Source organism: Falco cherrug, chromosome 4, assembly GCF_023634085.1.
Source record: "Falco cherrug isolate bFalChe1 chromosome 4, bFalChe1.pri, whole genome shotgun sequence".
NCBI lineage: Eukaryota > Metazoa > Chordata > Aves > Falconiformes > Falconidae > Falco > Falco cherrug.
Genome location: NC_073700.1, coordinates 76,921,647 through 76,946,613, shown reverse-complemented (window position 1 = coordinate 76,946,613; position 24,967 = coordinate 76,921,647). Strand labels below are relative to the sequence as shown.

Here is a 24,967-nt window from a genome sequence, read left to right as displayed (position 1 = left end):
GGGGAGCTTGTTCTGTCATTATCCTGAATTAGCTGTATACATATATACACCAATATGTGTAATGGAACCTATTATTTACTAATTATGACTCTAGCAGAGTTTAGTTGTCTCTTAAATCATTTCCTTATGCTGAGGTCTTTATTTGAAGAAAGCCAGTAAATTGCATTGATGTCATTCATCCCCAGCAGTTTTTATGGCTCAGCTGGCTCTCCCTAAAGAGCTGCTCTCAAAGGGGTGCTTAGTTAAGCTGATTGTCTGCTGCTGGGTCTCCTGTTTGATGTTGCACTATCTGAAGAGCTTTTTCATGGGTAGCAGGCTATTTGCTTGAAACAACATTGGCTTTCAGTTAGAAAATTTCAGGTGTGTGTTTTATCCCCATTTCAGAGAGGAAGCATGATGGAGAAACTAGTCAAGATCTGGGTTTTTTTGCTGATCTCTCTCTCACTGCTGGATTTTCAATTAAAGCAGTTGGCTGTGCTTGCCATAGTCTTTCTACCACTCCATTTATGGTTCTTTCATCCATTTCTTTCCTTCATCTCAAACCCCCTTATTTCAATTAATTTATCCCTTAGTGCATACGAATGAGGGCACTCGACAGAAAATTGCAGGCAACTAGTGACACAGTTTTGAGTTTGTGCCAAACCAGCCTTCAAACAGAAATGGGGCAAGCCTAAAGTCCCTGGGGAGACAGGAGACACTACCCATGGATGCTGCCTCCTGCCCATGTCCCTTCCCTCGGGCTGTGAATTCTGGCCACGCTGCTTAAAGCAGCAGCCCAAGGTGTTCCTCTGAATATTTTTTCATACCTAGCACTGTCATGTGGGGGGACCCCAGCTGCATTTGTTGCAGATTTCTGACTATAGCTGAAAAACCTACAAGCCTGTTTCAGAAGTCAAAGTTTAATTTAAGCACTGTTTTTAACTGTAGAGGATGGCCACCTTAACAGCGTCGCTGTGGGGTATAAACTCTGGTAACATGTTTGAGAAATGGACTATTATTCTTTACTTCTCTGGGTCTTTGACTTTTATAGGAGTATCTTGGGGTGGGATACAAAGGTGGACCTGGGATTTAAAGGGAGCCCAAAATCTGAGAGCAGCTCCATCTCACCTGACTTTTTGGTCTCAATTGGGTGCCCGGTCACGTATCACGGCATATCCTGGGCAATGCAATACCCAGCTAGTGTCCTGGAAAGGATACAAGAATTTTATAATTGTCTGCTCATGCCCCCTCAGGGGCTCACTGAGAGCTGTCTTGATGGACCAGGCTCCATTCAAGATGCCACAGTGGCCACTGCAGCTTTTTGTAATATGGCTGCTCCGCATGCTCTTTGTTTTCTTGCATAAAAATATAATTCAAATTCTGAGGGCTTACTGCTGGGGTACGCAGTGAAGTATCAGAGGCTTGGGGGTTGATCCCCTATTGGATATCACACAGAAATTTAACTTAAACCACCCATATTTCTTGCAGGCCTTCCTAGTGGGCAGGCTGTAGAGAATTCTGGAGAACTGAGCGATGGGGAGGGGAAGGGGGGAAGCTATGGAAGTTTCTTTCAAGTCCCTTAGTGAAGCTATCCTACTTTGTAGAAATTGCACCTTCTCTTCCTGTAAATGCCTTAATCTCTTATTTTTAGCCACAAAGAATTTAATCTGCCACTGTGCTGCTTTTCTTCATGTTCCTACGTTACTCTAATATCCCTCCAGAATCCTGTGACTTTGATTAATCTAAATAATTATCATTTACAGCATTTTGTATGACTCATGACTTACTTCCTTTTTCAGTTTGCTGATGAAACAGCACTGGCCCAAGGTTGGGTCAACTGTTAGCATTTTGCCATGTTGAAAATTAATGCAGCCCATACCATCCTGCAAATTAACTTTTATTATAGTAGCTGGTGTCCAGCAGCTGATATCATGTGTCACAGTGCAAATTTCTACTGCAGAGGAGGGAAGCAGTGATTATAATCAGTTGTGTTCATCTTGTCTTGCATGGGCAAACTGCCACTGAAACTCATGACTAGTGATTTGCACGGGACAGTCATACCTGCTGCTGAAAAGTGGTTGCTGAAATAAGCAGATTTGAATGCACTGCCTTGCAAATAGCATCACTGATCTTTAACTTTCCATTGCAACCCATAATTCCGGTTCTTTTCTTAGTGATATCTTGCAAAGAACTATTCCAAAGACTCTATAAAAATGAAAATCTGCCCCTTAGTCTGTGGCAGCACTCAAGGAATTGCTTTGTAAAGGATTTCTGGAGTAGGAGAGTGGTTTAATCTTTATGTTTTAGTGGAGTTTTAAGTATCAAAGAGGAAAAAAACCCGCCACCCCTGTGGAAACATGTAATTTTTTTTATTGATGAGCTAAATGATGGCAAGCAAAATTTCACCACATCTCATTTTAACAGTGATTTGCCTCAGTAAATCATTTTCTCACAATTCCATGCTTTAGGAGCAAAACAGTGATGAGTTCAGCTTGTATCCCTGGAGTCAGATTTCTGACTGCCAGAAGTGTCCCCCATCCTCTATCATTTCTCATCAGCTGAGGAGGTGTAAAACATGGAACATTTATTAAAAAATACATATATATAATTTATTAGACATAATGGGTCACATTAAAAAAAAAAAAGTATCACTGAATTTGTGTCTCAGATCACAGGTGAAAGATTTTGTCTCTAAGCTTCAAGTCAGCTATACTGCTGAGGGCAGCTGTTCTGGATCCAGGCAGGGACAAGAAATCTGTCCTACTAGATGAATGCAGTCCAGCTATGGTTATGTGAATTTGGAAGAACGACACTGTGGATGTGCCAGCAGAATTATTATGCATTTGTATTAGTGTTATTGAAAGCAAAACCTGCCTCATTATCATTCTAGAAAGAAAGACTATCACTGGTGATAATTAGTGCAGAGATACTTGCTTCTCTTGGAATCTAATTTTCAGTGTGTGGTGGTCCTGTACAGTAATGACTATCATCTGATAAATTACTTAATTGCTGAGGGGAAGGGGTGTTAAACATAGTATACAAAGCTTAAGGAACAGCAATTACACTACCCCCCCCCCCCCATAATTATGTAAACAAGATGCATAAAAGCATGGTGTTTGAGGTATTAGCAACTGATGTGGTCATGAGCTGTGATTTCCAAATAAATGCCAGGGAAATGAGCATTCCCAGCTTATGTCTGAACTATTCATAAAAGAGAGAGAGTTCAGGCAAGTTAAAGACTAATTTATGAAATGTAAAACATTGTACTATTATGTGGGAATGAAACAAGTCCCTTTAAATGAAGGTTCCCTTTGTATTGGCAGCACTGACAGCCATTTCAGACTAATATGGATAAAATGGACGCTCTTCCAGACACATCTGTTTAGGTTCCTAACTGCTTTTGTGTGCATGGTTTTAAATGCAACTTTAAATCAAAGTACATCACATTGTCTCACTTGGTGGGCCCAAACTTCAAGCTGGTGAGCATACAGTGATACTAAGTCTTGTGTTTTTTCCCATGCTAGATCCTAATTAAAGGCCTTAATGTATTAACTACAGATTAAATTATTTCATATACCTGCCAGCTGAATTACAATGTTTTTCCCCGGTGAGCTTCTTTGAGGTAAGGCAGTACTCACTTAGCAAGTGTGCAGCTTCTTATCTAAGAGGACAATGCCTGTTTAAATTTTTTAAAGCTTAGTAGGAAATGCAGTAATAAAACTCATTGTAACTAATAAATGCATACACACACACTATTCTCTATGGGATATTTTTCTTTGTGTGGGAAGCAAGATAAAGAGGATACATTATACTAATAAAAGCTATTTAAAGAGTCAGGAGAGTAAAGGGTGAAAAATATACCTCATTATCAAACCAGAAAAAAACCTTTCCATCATCACAGTAGTTTTCAACAAGGAGAAATCTTGAGTTTTACTAATGTTTAAAAAGAATATAGAAATGCCTACAGTAGAAAGTAGCTAGACTAACAAGAATTTTTTAACCTTTTTCCCTCCCCTCTAAAAGTGGGAGGGAAGTCTGATGAGAAAAACGGTGATGACAAATGGTATTTACTGCTCTCTCACAGACCCAGGATGCTGCACTGGAGCACAAGGAGCACCCGGTACAGGTCCTGCTGTGCCAGCCAGAGGGACTCTACCATGATTTCAGCAAGACCTGGAGTGAGTTCAAAGGCTTCAGTAACCTCCTTTAAGTGCAGGAACATGATCTTGCACAGAGCAGCCTTCTCCTGCAGCAGCATGTGTATCTGCTTTAGCTGAGCTCTTCTTTGTCAATATTCATCAGTGGGTGCAGGCAAATAAACAAAGGCTAAGCAAAAAATGTCCAACCTTTATTTCAGTGCCCACACAGCTGCTGGATGTATGATGTGAATGACTGTGTGCTCTGGTGGGGCAATAAGTTCCTTTCATTTGGGAAAATAACTTGTTTCTTTACTCCTATGTGTCTTCAAATAGGATTAGCACCAAAACTGCTACAAAGCCTATTATATAAAAGCACTGGAAAATATAGATTTTAATGTTAAAGGCATTTCCTTGATTTTTATCAAGGTTTCTTTCTTCCAGCTTTTTCAAGACTCTTCTTTTTAAATCTAAAGCAATATTCAGATGATTAGAAATCGGTTTATATTGAAGGAGGAATTTTTAAATCTCCTTGGTTTCAAGTTATCAGGTAGCTTGAATATCCTCCCTTCTGATATATGTTAGTAGACACCTGTTCTAGGTGTCACTTTTGTACTGACAATTAAACTGGGTTCCTCAACTGATCTCATAATAGTAATCTTGCACCCTTCTAGTGTGAATTAATCTAAGCAGTACTAAAATAAAAATGTGTAGTATGAATCACAGTAAGTTCTAATTCTCACAGAACTACTTAAAGCTACAAACACCTGAAAAAAGTAAATATGTCACTGAAGTAGAGCTCACCACTTTTTGCTTTTCAGTTTTGGATGTTATTATTTAAACTGAGATGAAAAAAAGATTACAGACTGTATTCTGCAGTCATGCTGATGGAAAGCTGCTCTTGATCTCCAGGTATACAATAAAGAAGATCTTTCCAAACCTATTGTAATGGAGCTGACAGAGAATCAGCCAACTCTTTATTGCTTCATTTCTGAACAGACACCTGTAGTTAATATTTCTCTCCCCAACAGAGAGAATTATGCCTTTGAATGCGACAGTGAGCACTCAGTAGCACTTAGGATTTAGTTTTTCTTCTTTAAAAAACTATTTTTTTTTCTTTTCTTTTTTCCAGTTTATTGCTTTCTCATTTCAGCATGAAAGCATTAGGGAGAGGCGTGCTGAGTCTCTTCTGCAAAGGGTAGGATCCGGACCTCAGAGCCATAACACACCCTCAAACTATTTACTGCTGAAAACCTTGGCCCCTTGAAGAAAACATTGACAAACAGCTCAGATGGTTCCATGGAGAGAAAAGAGGTAGGACATATCTTAAGCACTTGAGAAAGGTAAATCAGAGGAAAATAAAATAGTCACAGCTCTTGCAGGCTTCCTCCTGTTCACAGAGAGACATTTTTGCAAGTTGTGTGGTGATTTTCCTTCCCTGGCTGGGGAATCCTACGCTGGAAGGAGGGGAGAGCCTTCCCTGACTCACTGCGCTTTCTCCTGCTTTGCCCTTGTGATCGTGTGTGCACAGCCAGCAAATGCTGGACGTGGCTCTGTTCTTGGCGCTTGTTAGCTGGATGACCACCGAGCTCCTTTCAGCCCAGATTTTCCTATGAGTAGGAGTGACTGTCTTAACTGAAGAGTAACATAATGCAGGAAATGCAAATAAGTTTTCTGAGGATGTCACCGAAAACCTGAGGATCCAGCCGAGTCCCTCCTTCTGGGCACCCAGGGAACTTCCCATTCCCATTATCCAGGGAAATCCCTATTGCCAGTGCAAGTCACAGCCTATGCTGGGAGGAGGAATGCTTGGATTCAGGGAGGGTGTCTGTCCCAGTGTTGTGCAGAGCTATGGGCAGCTTACCGCTGGGGCCATGGGCTGAGAGGTACAGAGCAAGAGGAGCAGCGCACGGGAAGGGGCACAGTGCTGCGTACATCATTGGGTGGGAATGGGGAGGTGGCTATGGGCAGGGGGAGAGCAGGAGTGAGCAGAGGGCTCCCACCACATCACCTGGTCTGCTGAGGTGCTGGGGCTGGTGACAGAACCCTCCTTCCCTGCCTCTTCCAGTAAATCCATCCCACTGCCTTTTCTGTACAGCATGATCTGTGGTGAAAATAGTGTATTTTATTCTAAGGAGCAATACTGAATTGTATCCTTTGAGCACTATGTGAGAAATTTGTTGGTCACATGGTCTCTATCGTACACCAGCTAATGTACAAAAAAAATAAAAAATATCCAGCTATCTGGCCTCTCAGGTGGGAGCATACAATATTAATAGAGCTTTGAAATGCATCACTGTACTCAGCAACAACATAATAGCATTATTTTTCTCCTTCAGACATCCAAAACTATAAAATAATGACTATTTTGTTTTCCAGCTGATGTAATGAATCTCAGTAGCACTGGAGTATATGCTCCATAAAGCACACCAAAGCATGACTTCAAGATTTTTGCAACTGCTGAATTACTGTGACAGCTCTTTCTCTATTTTGTTACATTCAAACTAAGCAGATGTAAAGAGAAATTGCAATACATAGCTAAATACATACATAGCAGTGGTATAGGTTATTAGTAACATTCCTTCGCTGTTGTCAAACCTATTCCTATTCTCTTTCAAACACTTGTATAGTCATGCTCAAAACATGATTAGGACTTTGTCTTTCTGTGTGTTTTTTCTGCTAAATTTCCATTTAACAGTCAGTCAATGTTCAAGAAAAATGCTTATTTTCCTAATCAACAGGCATGGGACTCTGCCTTGTCTCAGAGATCGTATTAGATGTGTTTGGTCTGTACAACGTCCCCTTTACTAGTAATGCAGATTTTGCAGTCTGTACTTCAGTCTCTGCCATTTCCTCAGTTTTAGTAATGAACAAAAACCAAAAGGAGGTTGTTGGGGCAGGAACTGCACATCTTGTATCTCCACAGAGAGTGTTTGTAGAGCTGAAGGTGAAAACAGAAGAGATCAGGAAGCAAAGACCACATTTACAGAGGTGTCTGATTTGTGAGATTTTAATAAGTGTCAAATTGCCTAAGTCTATTGATAGCCTGCTTTTCCAGGCACTTTCAAAAAGTGTCTGGGCACCTATCTCAGTCCTTGGACATTCCTCTCTATTTATTAAGGTAAATATCTTTGAAAATCTGGCTCCACCTCTCATTTTCAAAATGATTGAAGACGAGATGGTTCATGGTTCACACAAATTGTTCTCAGAATCACATAGTTTGGCATTGCCTAACATTGAGACTCTTCCCCTTCTTGTGTGCCAGGTGCCAGGATCCCACCATGCAGTGCTCGGCAGGATAGGTCACCAAGAAAAGGATGTGCAGAATTTGGCCCATTATGTGGGCGGCTGTCTAGAATGGGAAGACTGAAAACCAGGAAAATAAGTGAAAAGTGCACACATAAATGCCCAACATACTGTATTGGCCAGAAACGGGTGTCTCCTTCTATGCAGAATCTGGGGCCAGATCCCAATCTCTGCTGCCTTCTGCCTTTGGAGCAATAAATTTGGGTGAGTGCATTTTGTAATATTAGAAGTTGCCCAAAATTTAATTAATTTGAATAAAGAAAAAAAATAGTATAATTTCCATAAATGCTGCAGGTTGAGAAGACACCAAGATGTGAACCGCCCCTGGTTTCAGGTTTGCAAACCAAAAACTTGCCCAGTATTTTGTGCAATCAAAACCACACCCCTTTCCCTTCAGTTCTGATTTATTAACTAGAAAGCTGTCATATCATTCCCTCTCTCCATGGTTGCTAGTACTATCTACAGTTTGAGATAGCATAAAAGAAAGCTTGCTGTGCCAAAGATGGCAGTGATTATCTTTTTCATTTTTTAACATGGTTATCATTTTCATATTTCTGTGTTTTCCAGTTCTGAAATGAATCATACGAGGAAAAAAATAAAAACCTTCATATTAAATTGGTCTCAGAACACGAAGAAAAAAACATCCACCACACCCTGTGATTAATTCATTAATCCCTTTCAAAACAAGTAATCTAATTAGCTTGCAAACAAGAACATGATGCATACGTGGCTCTTCAAATAGTGTTGACATACTGAATAGTTCAGATTCCTGTGATACACAGCCTTTCACTTGCTGCTTCCAGTTCCAGTAAGACCCAAGACCAGAATGTTTTTGCTTTCGAAGGTCACTTGATGCTCAATATGCAATGAGCTTGTGGTCCAAGGCTGGGACGTAAAGAACACATCTATTCAAAGAAAGTTGAAATTTCAAGTGCCTCTAACTGGCAGCCCTAAACACTGTTGACTAAAAATTATGCAGATGGTAGAAGATGTGAACGTGTCATTTGGCCTCTTCATAAGCACTAAAACTCAATCAAAAGTTCAATAGTTCATGCCATATATATGTATTTGTACACATGGAGAAAGAGAGCCGAGGGAAGCAGGCTGCCGGGTGAAGAATGCAAGGGGAGAGAGGTCTGTCAGCTCAGCTGAGAGAGCTCCAGCACACGAGAGCCCACAGAGCAGCAGTAAGGATAATTAAGGGTAATAGTCTGGGGGCAGGGGCAGGAACCGGAGCTGAATTTCATGTGCACCTACCATCCAACTGAAAGGCAATCCAGAAAAAGTACCCAATAAAAACATGCCATTCTATTTTTAATGACACCGTTAGCTTTTAAAATTTCAGCAAGATCAACCAGGATAAACAGGCTGGTTTTAATCTTGTATTTTAGTACCTTTTGTCCTTAGGTGACGGTTTGATTTTTTTCCCCTGTGTATGTCTGACTTTGCTGTCATGTCACAAAATCTCAGAAATGGGACTGAGGTGAGCCTGTGGTAACCATCAAAGTCTCAGTCAAGGAACCCAAACTCTCAGTCCTTTCAGCTAAAGGAGGTGCTGCTGTGCTGAATTAATCCTTGTCATCACCCAACAGAGAGAACTTTAATTTCTCATACTGACTTCTTGACATTTTGCTAACATTTTTTTGGCACAGACTCTTATATAACTGGAATATTTTTTTTTTTCATAGTTCAACCCAGAAGATAATTTAGATGCTAGCTACGTTGTTCATTACTTTGTTTATTTCAGAAATCTGTAGGGAACACAATCAGTTACTGAGAATTAAATTCTCCCACTGACTGCTGAAAAAAGAGGAAAGGTATAAATGCTACAGTAAAGACAAGGAAGGTGAATGACCTATCACATCTACCCATGTCTGATGAAGCATCTTCCGTCATGCCTAATACTTTGTCAGTGGCTGGGATGGGTGGAGACTAGCATGGGAAAATACATAGACACCTTATGGGTTGTGAAATGGTTCTTGCATTGGTTCCCTGCACATGAGCTGAATCAGAAAGCTGTTATGGGGCGGCCTTGTAGAAGATTATGGGAAAGGCCAGAGATTCGGGTTCATGTGCATCCAGTCACGCTAATAAAACAGAAGGGAGGTTCATGAGTGCATTGATGGTTGTGAATGACCAATGTAAGAGTAAATCACAAACGGATGGAATTTGTCCTATAGAAGCTGCCCAGTAAGAAACTTCTTGAACTTCCAAGAACATGGTCTGGAAGCAATCAGAGCACTCAATATGTGTGAAACGCAGGGCTGGTAAACAGCACTGTTTGTCAAAAACCAAAACTTCTGTCCTTTGGGTAATCCTGAAGTTCCAAATATTTTCTTCCACTGCTGGGCTGGAACAAAAATAGAAGTAGAAATACCAGATTTTTAATGAAAAACTAGTTTTGTAAGATTGAATTGCATTCCAGGTGTACCGTTTTTACTCAAAGAAGTACAAGAATAATCATGTCCAACCAAAAGGTATTGAATGTAGGGAAGCAAAATGCTTTGCTCTTTTTTCCCCTACAAGGTGTGGAAAGAAGTATGTTCTCACTGAACAGTCAGTCTCACTCAGACCGATATTTCTCAACAGAAAATTTGTTCCTTTTGCATTGCTGTGACAAAACCTAGTCAGAGATTTCATGTATACCCTGTTCAGATATATTTTCATACCAATGAGTAACATTGGAAGCCTGGCAGATGAAAAATTGGTATGATCATCTGACTAAGGAGATTATGAAGAAATACAGACAAAACCCAGTGTTACATCCTTTGAAGATCTACAAGGCCTAGCAGTTTTTTCAGGGTGCTTGTATGTCCATCATCAATGCAGTTATTGGGGATGTTTAAGTTACAGATAAGTGCCCTGGATCTGAGGCACTGGGGCTGAGGTTGAGTGGAAAAGTGAACACAAAAGAGTTTCAGCCTCTGCAGGTGCAGACTCCTTCAGAGCCTTATCACATCTCTGTGTTGTGCCCCCAGGGCTTTCAGCCTGGAGTCAGCAGTTAGCAGCCCAGTCTCAGCCTCCCATGAAGGCACCAAGGCTGTTGCTGGCCTGAAGTGACTTTGAAAATGTCGTGAAGCTGCATTTTCTTGACACTGCACATGAGCTAAGAAATCCTGTCAATGGGAAAACTGGAGACATCTCCACATCCAGCACATGGCTAAGCTTCAAGGTACGGTCTCCCAGGCGATGTACTGTCATTTCTACTTATGTTCCCCTGTGAGCAAGGCCAGTCTTTTCATGACCATTGTGCAGAGCAGGAAAGAGGAGCCATGTACATTTAGACATGTAGCTCTCACCAAGTTAATGAAAACTACTTACAAGTTAGATCATAGAGGACCTGACTGATTTGCCTAAAACAGAACAGAAAGACTGTGGTAGAAGACAAACTTCAGTTTGCATGATTTGTACCTAATGCCAAGAAAACCAGCATCTCAAATAGGTTATGCGTTTTCGCACTAATACAGTCATATCCAGCCAGATCACAGCACAAGCAAGGCAAAGTTAGTCTGTCTGCAGAAAGATGGACATACTCTTAGTCTGTTTAGCCAAGTGTTTTCTGTTTCAAGCTTCTATGTAAATTCAATTATATGTTATATTTAGTCTTCTTACATACTTTTTTTCTGCTCTACATTAAATATTTTGATTCTTTTCTTTTAAGCACGCAGGTTTGGAATCTGCTGTAATGGAAAGAGCAGATACTGCAGCAATATTTGACGTGGGCAGACACAGGTGGGAGCCTTCTCACTTATCTTTGACCCATTCCCATACCTCAAAAGTGTTTTAAAAGGTAAAATCCCACCAGTTTTTACAAGCTGTATAAATAGCCATACTATTTTTCCAAAGTGAAATCTGCTCAGCAGTTCCTCTTGCTGCACAAGACTATCCTTTTTGACTTAGAAGAACAACTTATTTGATGTTTTGCAAATTACCTGGTCCCTAAAGGTTTGTCTTCTAAAAGGCAGATGTACAGAACACAAATTATACTGAGAAATGTATAAGCATAGTGAGATCACTTGAATTCCTTTTTCTAATCATATAAAGTGGGCCCAGAAATTTCAATGTGGGTAAGAGGCTGTTCCTGTAAAACCATAATCTCAGGAACAAGCTCTTCTTTTTTTTTAATTAATATTTTAATAATATGGTTATTAATATACCATAGTGTGAAAGAAGCTATTGTCTCCCACTTAGTTCACTTCATAAAATACTGGCTAGTCAGAAGTATTTGGAAAAAGCACAGTCGGTTCCTGCGCTTCCTAAGTCACATTTTTCCCCAAAGTGAAAATAGAAAGATTGGTTTATAGAACATTTGCAGTTTGTTTTTCTATGCACCTCTGGTTTTATAGCCCACTATTTTATGATGTTCCATAAAACTAACCCAGAAGCATCCCACCATGTTCTTCTTATTATCCAATAGTCTAACCCTCCAGCCTTTTTCCAGGCAATACTCTTAGTGAAATTCTTGGGAATTTCAATTGAGTAAAGACTAACTTCATACTATAGGATTGGGCTTCAAGACCTTCTTAGCTAATTTAACTTTTTCATTTGCTTCAGCAGTTTTAATTTCAGGCATGCCCTACTGCAACCAAATATGATGACAACGTTTTTCAGAAGACCGTACTAGCTTTGCTCCATTACTTTGCTTTCCCTAAATTTTTGCTTTGCACCATTGTACCCCATGTAACTCAGCTCATACTTTACTGCCTTTTGCTATTGATAGACACTACTTAACAACCCTTCCCACACATTTGGTAAAAAATGAAAACCAGTTAGCAGTGCCAAATAAATCAGGAAATGTTCTTTAGAAATAACAACCAGGAAAATACTGGAATAACTCTTTTGTTATTGTAATAAAGGTTTCTTTCCAAGTTCCAAAAGTCCTCTGAATGGTCTTGAGGACTGTCCATTTTCTTTTTCTCTTTTGATTGTTTTGAATCAAAAAGATGTAACGTACAGTCTCCAAACTACAACATTTCCTTCTGTAAAACCATTCTTTTACATACTTTTTTTTGAGAAACAATTTTTATGGCTCAGAAGGGGGATAAATTCACTTTTAGAAAGAGATGTCTGTCAGATTTCCCAGGTCCTGCTGTCACAGTGCTGTGAAGCTCAGCCCTTGTGGTACCGTTTCCCTTCTGCTGGGGTTTGGCAGCAGACTGGGCTGAGGAGGTGACCACCTCATGTGTTATTAGAAACAAGGTTTGGATCATACTCGGCTGGATTTGGACGGGCCAGTCACATGGCACTGTGGGACACCCACACAATCTGAATTTCCAGTATGGAGCAGACCTTACCCTGTTCCTGATACAATTCCAGCCAGGGTCAAACCACCACATTCCTTTTATTCCATTCTGGTCCGAATGTCACACAGAGCTGACATATTCCACAACGAAATGAGACATCATTTCACTAATTGCTGGAGAACAGAATGGGAAATTATACCCAATAAGCTTGACTGAGAAGTTTTTAAAAATACAAAATTGAGCCCAATTTAAGAATAATTGAAAAAGCAGATTTATCTCATTGCTCATTGCAATCAGAGATGATTCTTGGTAAGTGCTTAACTAATGCAAAGCACAAATTCCTTCACCTTCCAGGAAAGCCAGTTTTCTGTGAGACCCAACCTGCACATAATAATACAGCAAGAACCTCAGAAGTATTTGGCTGTCCGGTTCCCTCTGATATACACAGTTTCTTGTGTTGGGCTTCCCTGTCAGCGTGCAGGGACTTGGAAACCTTTCAGAAGCACTGTGCCAGGCTGTAATCTTGCTTTCCAGCGCAGAAACTCCATGAGACATGCTGCTTCCCAAACAAGCGTGGTGATCACTGGCCACAGCTGCTGCAATGCCCCCTGCCCCCCATCCCGATCCTGCTTTGCACTCCCCAAAACCTTGTAAGAAGACACCTTGCCTACGTGCTCCACAGGCTCCCTCCCCCCTTGCATGCAGCCATGTGTGCTATACAACCAAAGCCCACGTTTGCTGGATCCTGAGGCACAGTGACTTGAAAAAGGGGTTCAAAAAGGCAAGATTCTAATTGTACCAAGGCAGAATTTTTTTTCCCTCTCTTTCCAGCCTGTTAGAAATACCAAGGAGTTTATCTTCAGAGTTCCCAGAGCCTTTGAGTTTATTTTTGTACAGATGGATGAAATTTCTCTTTTCATGTGAGGATATCTGGCTAATATGGAAGCAACCTGAAGAAATTTATGTTTCCTATCCATAAAAATGAATTATAAGCCTTGATCATGACCTGTTAACGCCGTACAGTAGGTGGCTAATTTTGCCTATCATCTAGTGAGGTAAAGCACTGTTAGGCTGTAACGAATGCACCCAACAAGGCTTAGCTGCTCTCTAAGCAAGTGAACGTGACATCTCACATCGGCCGCTATCATGTTATTGCCATGTGAAAAGATCCTTACCTGCTGCGGGTTGGCACTGGTCAGCTGGATGGGTCAACTAAAGACCTGTATGATATCCTTAGTGAAACAGTAGCACCGATCCATTTTTCAGCAAATTTACTGAATTCATTGCCATCTTTTGCACAGGAGCTGCCCTCCTGCTGATGAGGAAATTAGTGATTCAGCAGCTTAATAAAGCAAAGAACTGTTTAATAAGGCAAGGAACTGTTTTGAACCATTTTGATCTCTTCTGAATTGGATGGCTTAAATATTTGGAATAATACCTGAGCTTGAGCATGAGTCTTTTCCCAGATGCAAGCTACATTTTCTTTGTTTCACAAGCTGCTGATTTTCTGAGTAACTGCTTGTAGTATCTCAAGAAATACCCCAAGGATGGACAGGTAATAGGATGTTTCCTTGCTGCCCCTTCGCTTCAACCTCTTGCATGCTTGTTTCAGATGAGTTGCCAGGAAAGGGTGCCAGGAAAGTTGTTCTATCTAATTTTATCTGTAAATAGCCCACCTGAAGAAATTCTGCCAAGGGTGTGCCTATACAATTAAAAGTCTTTGCCTAGCTACAGAGTCACTAAGAGCAAGAATGAGAGGATAGGGAGAATATCAGGTTAGAAAGGAACAGTGAATGATGGGGAAGACACGAGAGAGATGACGCTCTTCTGGTTAATGCCATTTCACCCAGAGTCCTATGAACATGGCATTTACTTAGAGGTATTAGCTGCATCTCTGTGCATGTTAGTTCAGTCTCCTTTACATCTGTAGCATTTAACCTCAGATTTCGTTGTTGTGCTGAACAGATAAATAAACATTTAAAAGAACTGGTAGAAAACATTATTTTAAGCTGCAAAAAGCCCTCATAAAGCCTTAAGACAAACAAGCAAGAAATATTTCTGCCTGGGCCCCATGTCAAGCTGACACACAGCATCTTGTGGGAGGCTTGCCTTTCAGAGCTACTGTCAGATTTCTGCTCTCCAGGCAAAAGAATTTGGGATCATTTAGAAGATGATTTAGATAGTTTCTAGAGAGACAATACAAACACATTACAGCCACTGCCCAAGCAAGTGATGCAGCACTCTGTGCCATTGGGGGAATCTGCATGTCCCAGCCTTTATGTCTGACTGGGGTGGGGGGCAGGGAGATACCATGATGTGTGCTTGTCTGGGTACCAGCAGAATCTTTCAAATGCATAGGAAAGATTCAGATATGTTCAAAATCCTCGTTATTAGTTAGAAGATTACTCACCAAACAAAAGAAAAAATAAATTCAAGCATTCTCACACATTCTTTGTAAATGCTCTAGCCCCACAATATAGCCTATTTGTAGTTGAGTTTCTCCCGATCTCTCTTGTTGAAATTATTCCATAATTCAGTATTCATTGAAAGACAAAGATGTTATTAAACATAACTATATTCCAATGGAATATACAAAAGAGAGAGACTTCGATTTCAGAAGCTTGCTTCAGGGAACACTTTGTATGAAAATCTTAAGTATCTGCCATCTGAATCTCTGCCTCTCCAGAAAGAAAAAAGCAGCTTTACAGTCACATTCCAGTGTCTGGTTCATCTCCCATCTCCCATGGCCCTGTGAGTGCAAGGCTTTTCTCATGTATGTGCTCTAAGAATGCCAGCATCTAGGTGATAATGAGACATGAAAGAATGACAGCTTGGTACATCTCACCAGGGTGGTTATGAGTGAGATGTTGGTTTACTTCCAGCCATGGCTGAAGGATCTTTATTCACTTGAGGTCTTTGAAGAAGAAAGTGTGGGTATGTACAGCATTTAAAATCTCCAAAGTTAGCTGGAAATCTGAGGACCTAAATTTTGAAACAAAGTGCAGTTACAGATGAAGGATTAATTAAAGAGATTATATGTTCACCATGCCAGATGAATTACTTCACTTTAAATATTTCACGTGTATTTCTAAGTAACTGCATGTTCCCTCCAGAGAATATTATCTGACTGACTTTGGTTTTCAAATGTAATAAATCCCGTAGGTTCAATAACTGCAGCTGCTAAGCAATCCTGTTTAGTCCATTCTAACTAAACATTGCACAAGTCAGAGAAATAACCAAGGAAGTCATTCAGCTAATCAGTTCCCAGTGGTAAGGACACTTATGCTAACATAAAGGCTCCTCATCAAGCTTTAAAGATCTGTTTTTATGGCAATATGTCCAAAACTGATGCCCTGTCCCATGGAAAGTAAAGCATCATCTTGTGATTTCAATTACCTTACACTGTCACAGCGACCTCCTCCTTAGGCTACACCTCTGCCTTCTGTGAGAAGTGGGGGAGGTTTAGGTGAATCAGTTTGGAAGACAGTGAGGTTAGATGAATGTCGATCTCTTTATGAAGATACTTATTTTAACTGTTGAACACAATATCTTTGTAAAAAAGATTCTTGGTTTTGGGAGGTAAAATAATTTGATAGCATGTAAAATGCTGAATTTTCAGCAAATTCTTAAATTATACTTCAGTCCCAGTTGTATTCCCTGGACAAATCGTCTTTAAGCCAAGCAGAGGAATTATAAAATACTTAAGAAAACATTTCTGGCAAATGAAATACTGACATGGTGAGTTTATTCTCAAGTACCTCCATAAAACCAGCACGGATATTGTCCCAGTTTAATTTTTTCTCAAATCACTTTTTCAATAAAGCTTAGTAAAGTAACAAATGCAATTATTACTACAGAAATAAGGTCATGGCTGAAATGGTGTTCCTCTTGAAATTAGTGGATGGATATAATCTACCCAGTCTGTGTCTAGTGTTTCACATTATTTCTTTGTGCTTCTGTGAAAGCTGACCACCTCACCTGCCCAGGTAGGTTCCAGATATCTTCTAAACTATAACAACTTGCATGTTGAAATGATTAACTGAACACAACATGAATAAAATCCCCAGTGATGACTGATCTACATTAAAATACTGACTGATCCCTACATTTAGTCTCAAAAGCAGATGATCATGAATGCATGTAAAATGGGTGTGAATTTGATAGACAAAAGGTGGTTCATGCTTATCAGAAGCTGAGGAGTATCAGAAATCGAAATATCTTGCTAAGCACAGGTGCAGTGACCTTTTTGCACCTCCAAATACTGCTCTATTGCTTTGTACCTTAAGCAGCACAAGTTGCCTGAAACAGAGAGTGTGCAGGACTCTCAATAACACCCTGTTATTGCTGGGTACATTATTATGGACTACCCTAGAGAGGTGAAGGATATAATCTTTCCCCTTTCCTTTTGTTTCATACACATTTATGCTATTATATTTTTACTCCAGCTGGGACATCTGTTAAAGACTGAGGAGACAGAAATGGAAGAGGAAATGGCTTGCTAACTCTAGATCTGTGTCTGCCAACTGGACAGGCTTAAAGATCTAATGAGAGTTAACATGTGGATGCAAAATTTTTGTGAAGTTTGCTTCTTCAAGAAAACTCGCACTCAGCCACTAACAGACTTGTGCATATAGAAAACCTTCCTCAACTTTTATTTTTCACAGGAAAGAGCAAAGTAGAGTAGAGCAACCTCATTTATACAACAAGAGGGAAAAAAACTGAGAATGAGATAGAGGATAAGAAAGATGCTGTTTTTACTGAAAACTTCCTCTAACTCTAAATGAACAGGACAAGAAAGCTCTTAGCACACACTTCTAGCTCTGGGTCTCAATGCAATAAGTGGCAATCCACACCAAACCAGACCAAGCTGTTTAAATGGTAGGCATTGTACCTCACCTCGAACCTCTAATGTTCTTTGCCAAATATAAATGGCGTTCATTTCCTACCATTATTACTGCTGGGTAGATAGGAAAGCACAGACTCCAACAGTCATAGCTGCTAGCCAGGGTATTACACTTCTCCTGTAAGGAGTCTGGTCTTACAATGGCAATGTCCGCATCTATGCAGTTATTTCTTATTGTCACTTTTATATTTGCTTCCACAGCAGTGCTGCCCTTCTATCCCACTTACGTTCTTGCAGATTTCTTCTGTAATGTCATCTTGATAGCAATTGCAAAAATGCAAACATAAATTGCTGGAGTTCACAGTTCAGTCTGGACTATGAGGAGCCAGATATTTTATCTAATGAGTTCATGCACAGTACTATAAGGCACTATGCCTCCGTGGTGCGGAGCCTCTGTATCGGCTTGCCTTTTATTTTGACAAAATTAGACAAAACAGAGTATTGTTACTCCAGCAACTATATCTATGCAGATTGCAAGTGGCTTATCGTGTGACTTGGCGTGTTGTTTTTTTCTTTGCCCTTTGCTTGTACAAGCACTTTGTGCCTCCCACAGCAGTGCCCTGTTCTGGCAAGAGCTCCCAGGCACTCCAGAGTCTTGGCAAACAAAACCAGTCACAGGAATGTTAAATATTGAATCACTTCCCATTTGGTAGAAAATGGTGATGCATTCTTCAGCAGTTCTTTCTTATACTTACTACTTTTCTACTTCAGTTTTATAGGTCTCCTGAAGAAATGCTTCCAGCAAACACGTGGAGGAGGTTCAATGTGTTGTTTGATGGTGTCCTAACAGTTTAAGGAATAAATAAGAGGAAAATAATGATACAAAACTGAAGCACTTTGCAAAAGAAAATGAAATATTTTTTTACTATCAACAGAGCAGGTGCAAAAGATTTGTTTCCTTCTGTTTTATGAAATCAAATAAACTTCATGGCTATTGAAATAGTAGGGAATGACTTCACAATTCACAGACTGTTTGGATATTATAGCAATACAAAGCGCAGGAAGGAGAGTACAGAGAGAAGCTTAGGTAGAAATCCAGTTGTTTTGCATCCAAAATTTTGCTCTGGAGAGCACCCAAAAATCCCAGAAGAGCAACGTGGCTTGCTAAGGTCAGTAAGAATTATTATTTGGAGAACACATGTACTATCAGGAGCCAGTGGCCAGGGGAGTTAGGAGTGGGAATTACGTATTTAAATGTGGGGAAAGGCTAGCAGAGATAAGAGAAATACCAGCTCTGTTGAGGAATCCAAGAGGGAGGGGGAAATGGTTGGCAAAGGGAGGAGAGGAGACAGAGTGGGAGCTGCTGCTGCAAAGCTGACCCAGAGGGTACTGGCATTATTCACAGCAAGGTTGAGAATTAAGATGATCATAATTTAATGCATTTTCTCAGAGGAAATGTCAGAAGACTAATTTTATTTTTTCCCTTTTATTCTGAAAATATCAGAATGTTTTCTGATATGCAAACTTTAACTTTATTGCATAGTCATTTTAACTTTTATTCTATGCTTATTTCAGTATCCCATTTACATCACATGTCTAAAGAGTTAATACTGGGTTATGCAGGATGTTTGAAAGTTGAAAAGAAAGGAAGATTATCTTTACAAAATGGCATTTTATCTTTCACAAGGGCATATCAGTGGGAATTCACTTCAGGTTCCTTAAAAAGATTTGAACTGATATAAGTAAAATAAAACCTAAACTGGGAATTTTATCCAAAGATTAGACAGCTGAGTCTCTATTACCACTGTCAGGTTACAGAGACTGTGAATTATGTCAAATAGAGATAAATTACTTTCAGCATTAAATGAGGTTAAATGAGGCAGAAGCAAATATTCGGGAAGCCTCTGAAAATGGGCAGAAGGAGACCTTCTTCAGAGTTCAGGCAGGTAGCTGTCGGTGTACCTGTACCTGCCAGCAAAGTCTTGGCAGTGAATTCTGCTCTGAACACCACATACCTTCCAGATCCATAATCCATTTCCATAACCCGAAAGCAGGGAAAGCTACTCCTTCAACCCCAGAACACTAAGGAGAATTTCATCAAGTGATCCAAGATAAAGGTGATGGAAATCCATGCTGAGCTTTGTCTTTAAAAGAAAAAAAGAAACAAAAAGGTCAAAACCTTTGAACCTGCACGATATTCTCACTAGCCCTGAACACTGTTTTACCCTTTTGAGCTGACACACTGTTCATGCCATATGCTCTCTGCATGTAGACAAAGTGGTGTTGACCTACTGAGTGCATAAACAACCAACTGCTGAAAGATCAGCCAAGGGAGTACCGTGCCCCTCGCCTTCTGGAGCAGACGATGCTGTGTTATGGACCTCGGAAGAGAGCAAGCTCCCATCTGTGCAAGCAGGACCACTCCTGAATTCATTTACAAAGGTTTGTTGGAGCACAGGATCAATGCTATTTCCTTGGATTTGCAAGCAGAGGGTTCTGAGCAAGCACCAGTGATGCAGACAAACTGGCCCTACAGGGGCTTCACCAATGAAGCAACTTGAGATGTTAAGCCCATTATAATAAAGGCACTGTATCCCAGATGGCAGACTTCGCATATGGACATGAAAAATACCACAAATGAAATTATAACCAATGCAAGGAAAATCTGTGAAGAAACACCCTTTGAGACTTTTGAGTAAGAAAAAGTAGCACAGTCTAAAAGCACTCAATGTCTAGAAAGTTCTGAATCTGAGCTTTTTTGGAATTCAAGCTTTTTTATTGTGTGGTACATTTTCAAATTCAGACAAAATGGTTCTTTAGCTTCAGCTTGCTTGGACGCTGCAGCACACTGAGCAAAAGTAGAATTCATTAAGCAACTTCAGGTTTTCTACACAGTCATAGGGAAAATATGTATCTGCCCAGCTTCCTAGATGTTTCATCAAGATATGACAGGGCTTATCAGTGATAATGTCAATTTGTTCTTGAAATGACAGACTAGAGATTAAAATATTGCTTCCCATCGCATAAATGCAACTTGTAACAGCCTCCTGCTGGGAAATCATAGGTCAATGATAGGTTGATAAACCTTAGTATTTTAAAAATAATATATTGGGTCTGGCTGGGCTCCACAGCAGCCCTCATAGTGGTGTGCTTGTATTGGTAGCTAGGAAGGTGTCGATAACACGCCAGTGGTTTGGCTACTGCTGAGCAGCGCTGGCGCAGCATCAGGGCTGTCCCCCCAACCTCCGCCCCCACCTCCCACCAGCAGGCTGGGGTGGGCAAGATCTTGGGAGGGGACACAGCCAGGACAGCCGACCCAAACTGACCGAAGGGATATTCCATACCATATGACGTCTGTTCAGATACAAAAGCTAAGAGAAAGGAGGAGGAAGGGGGGCATTCGTTATTTATGTTTGTCTTCCAGAGCAATCGCTATGTGTACTGGAGCCCTGCTTCCTGGGAAGTGGCCGAACATTGCCTGCCAATGGAAGTAGAGAATACCATGTTTTGTTTTCCTTTGCTTTTGTGCACATGACTTTTGTTATTGATTCACTAAACTGCCTTTATCTTGACCCACAAGTTTTTTTCCATCTTCTTTTCTGCCCCTCTGTTCTGCAGAGGATGGGAGTGATAGAGCGGCTTGGTGGGCACCTGGTGTCCACCTGGTGTCCAGCCAAGGTCAACCCACCGCAAAGAAATTTTTAAAAAGTTCATTAAGAGCACAAAATGACACAGCTGGCTGGAACAGTTGGGGTCCAGAACATGGGCTATATCCTTAACTTGAGTTTTGACTGTCAGATGTAGTGGTGTTACCACTGCTCCTCTCATGGCAACATGTTAGGTTTTCAGAGAAGGGATCAGAGTTAGAAGAGACCCATTTAAACCAGTCATGTGGCAATTAGTGGGGTGTCACCTTCAAGAATAAAAAATCCAATGTTGGGGAAAATGCTGCTGCTACAAAATACAGCTGTCCTGAGCACCTTGAGTGCTGAACTCACTCCTTCGGCATGGGAAAGCAGGCAAGGAGAGAAAGAGATTGTGGCATTATTATGACGACTCGTTATTTCTCCAGTTCTAACTCCCCTCAGGGTATCTCCTGGTGATTCTTCTCCCTCTCGTCATTCTTCCCACACAAGACCTTCTGAAATATCATGTCAAACAGTTTGTAGTGCTGATACCAACACAGGTTTTATGTTTGGCAGCTGCTAGGAGCTTCTCCATTAACTGGAGCCACCAGTTCACATTAAGTTAGGAGGAGAGAACTGGACTGCATGAGCAATTTTACACCAGCAGCATGAACTACATCATCAGTCCCACAAGTTATTTAGAAAAGGTTCTTCTAATGAGCTAAGCTGTCTGGCATTGTTTTGGCTGTTTAAATCCTCCCATACGTACAGAATAAAAGATTTGTGAATAGAGAGTGACAGGCTCCCGGCAAAAGCACTCTGAAAAGCAAAGCAACCTTTCAACCTCAAAGAAAATGTAAAGCTGGAGCAATTCTGTCACCTAACAAAAAAAGCTATGACAAGGCTAGGGCTCGAGGGGTGATTGGGAAGATTTATTCACCTCCTTAGATGCAGTTAAACCTGCTAACAGTATACTAGATCTGTTGAAGGACAAGCCTGGATGGCACATAGAGGATACGGAATAACATAATGCAATTATTTTACATTAGTCTTTCGTGAAGATAAAAACATTTGGACCAAACAAGTGACGTATGCTGATACTTACGAGCTGTACCAACGGGAGCTGCTGCTGACTGGGTGACCCATGCCTTGGCAGAGCTTCTGCACATCACGGTCAGTCAGCACCCCGTGAGGTGCTGCAGCTGCCTGAAGGGATTTGGAAGACGGGACTGATTTATGCGGCAGGGGTCAATCATGACTTTGGTGGCTGGGAGGAAACACAGAGCTGGCAATCTAGCAGGGATGTTTTAGACTCTCTTCCCTGTGCCTATGATGTTGATGTACTTAAGCCTAGCAATTATCGGTCAGCACCTGAGAATGCATAAATAAAATATAACCTGTTCTTCATCCACACCTCAAAACTTAATTTTTCATTCTGCACATAGTATGATCCATGCCTATAGGTCTGTGGGGCTTTCTCTGCTTAGCATATGACTGACAGCACATGGGGTTTTTTTCTCTACACATGCATTTTTCATGCCATTTCAACTGTAGAAAAGTCACTTTCTGCTGGAAACAGAGAGGATTATGCTGTTAACTTTAAAGATTGTCCTAGAGAGTTTTTCATTTGTGCAAGAGTGGAATACAATCTTTTCAAGAATCCAATCAAACCATGGCAGAAAACCAGGTCCAAATGTAATTTAAAAGGAGATAAAGCATTTTATTTTAATTATAGCAGGAGCAGAAAGGAAGTGAGAAATACAGAGCCGTTCCATTGGGCACATGTTATTCATGTGAGCAGCTTTTGATTGTGTTAGTGATTTCAGCAGATGACAGAGGAGATCTATAAATGACTTTTCAGTTTGCTATCAAAGGAGACTAATACTACTGGGCCAGGCCTATACTATGCTATTTAAAAAATGGGGTCAAGGACTCTGAGAAAGATCTGCTTTATTCACCCACAGCAATGTATTTACACTGAGCCCACACAGCCAGTGAAGTCACTGCATGGCCCAGCATCCCCAGCTGTTCCAGCTGTAGGCTGCCTGGGGTGCACCATGCCTCCCATCTATGTAGTAAAGTGTGTTTCTCATGAAAACAGGGGATGGAGAAGAAAAGAGGGTGAAGGTCAAGATGCAGTGAGCTTGCATACCCAGACCCAGGAGACGAGAAGTTGTTCGAGAACCCATGGATTGCACGTAGTATAAACCCACAGCATTAGTCATGTCCTGACCAATGCTGGGACTGTTCTAAAGCCAAAAAGAGTCTTGGTTTATATTGCTGAATATAGTGCTGCAAATCTCAAAAGAGATTAACTTTTTTGTTGTTCTGCTCCAAGGACAGTGAGAAGTATGGCCTCAGTTTCTTCATCCTTCAGGAAAGCCTCAGTGCCAACAAATTTAATTACAGAAGAGAGTTTCCATCCTCACTGGAGTCTGCTGCTTGGGACGTGCTCTTATGTTACTAAATGCACTAAAAAACAGGAAAGATATCTACTCAGCTCACTGCAGATAATTCATGATTCAGAGAAATCATGTCTGATTCCTGCTAGAGACCGAACCTCTGCATTTTGAGTTAAATCCTGTTGTTGAGAACCTTTTGTGGATGAGGAACATCACACTGAGAAGTAATTTATAAGGAATTTAAGGTGGTCTAGCCTTCATGTGAGAAAAGATCTCACTTCTATGCCCTTCTTTCTAGGCTCAGTTATCATAGAATCATAGAACCATTTGAGTTGGAAAGGACCTTTAAAGTCCTCTGGTCCAACCCCCTGCAATGAGCAGGGACACCTTCAGCTAGATCAGGTTGCTCAGAGCCCCGTCCAACCTGACCTTGAATGTTCCTAAGGATGGGGCATCTACCACCTCTCTGGGCAACCTGTGCCAGTGTTTCACCACCTTCATTGTAAAAAGTTTCTTCCTTATATTTAGTGTTTCTTCCTTATATTTAGTCTGAATCTACCCTCTTTTAATTTAAAATTATTACCCCTTGTGCTATCACTACAGGCTCTACTAAATTTTTTTCCTCGTCTTTCTTACAAGCCCCCTTTAAGTACTGACAGGCTGCAGTAAGGTGTCCCCAGGGCCTTCTCCTCTCCAGGCTGAACAACCCCAACTCTCTCAGCCTGTTCTCATAGGAGAGATGTTCCATCTCTCAGATCATCTCTGTGACCCTCCTCTGGACCCGCTCCAACAGGTCTGTGTCTTCCCTGTGCTGGGGACCCAGAGCTGGATGCCCCACCAGCGCGGAGTATGGGGGCAGAACCACCTCCACTGACCTGCTGGTCACGCTTCTTTAGAAACAAGTAATTCTGTTTTGCTTTTTTAAGGCATTTGTGTGGGTCTTGCTGTTCACTGCTACACTAATTGGACATTAGTAATGTAGTGTCACCACTACTCAGTGATGTTGAACAGCTCTAGGACAAAGTCTGACAATAGTACTGTTTTTGGACCACAGACTTTGACCACCCTGCCAGATATGCAAATAGAGATCAAACAGTTAACCCAGTATGCATTTGTATTTCACATTGCAATTGGCTTAAAGAAGCAAAGTCTGAAAATATTAAAGCCACTCAAACTGTTATCTGTGCTGGCACCAGTGTAAAAGTCTCTAGAAATAATATATATCTAAGAAGGTATTCTATGTTCAACATGGAGACCCAGACCAAGTGCAGCACCAAGCCTCTTGGTGCTTTGAGAATCTGAGACTGACTAAAGCACATAGTGCACAATAATATGTAATTTAGCAGCCCATGGCCTACAAAACGTATGGTTCCTGGCAGGAGGTAATGTTAGAAACCTCAAGGAGGAGCCTTTAATGTTAGTTACCTTACCG

General features: G+C 40.9%; 1 long non-coding RNA gene across 2 annotated transcripts; it reads left to right on the top strand.

Annotated features, from left to right (window-relative positions):
• The first annotated feature begins 4,014 nt into the window (after positions 1-4,014).
• Positions 4,015-11,489, top strand: LOC129735800 (uncharacterized). 2 transcript variants are annotated; one of them, XR_008731650.1, is made up of 4 exons: positions 4,015-4,157; positions 5,248-5,429; positions 7,381-10,593; positions 11,083-11,489. It is a non-coding gene; the product is annotated as an uncharacterized LOC129735800 (long non-coding RNA). The 2 variants fall into 2 exon arrangements; XR_008731649.1 differs by having other exon boundaries at positions 7,381-11,489.
• Positions 11,490-24,967: the final 13,478 nt, after the last annotated feature.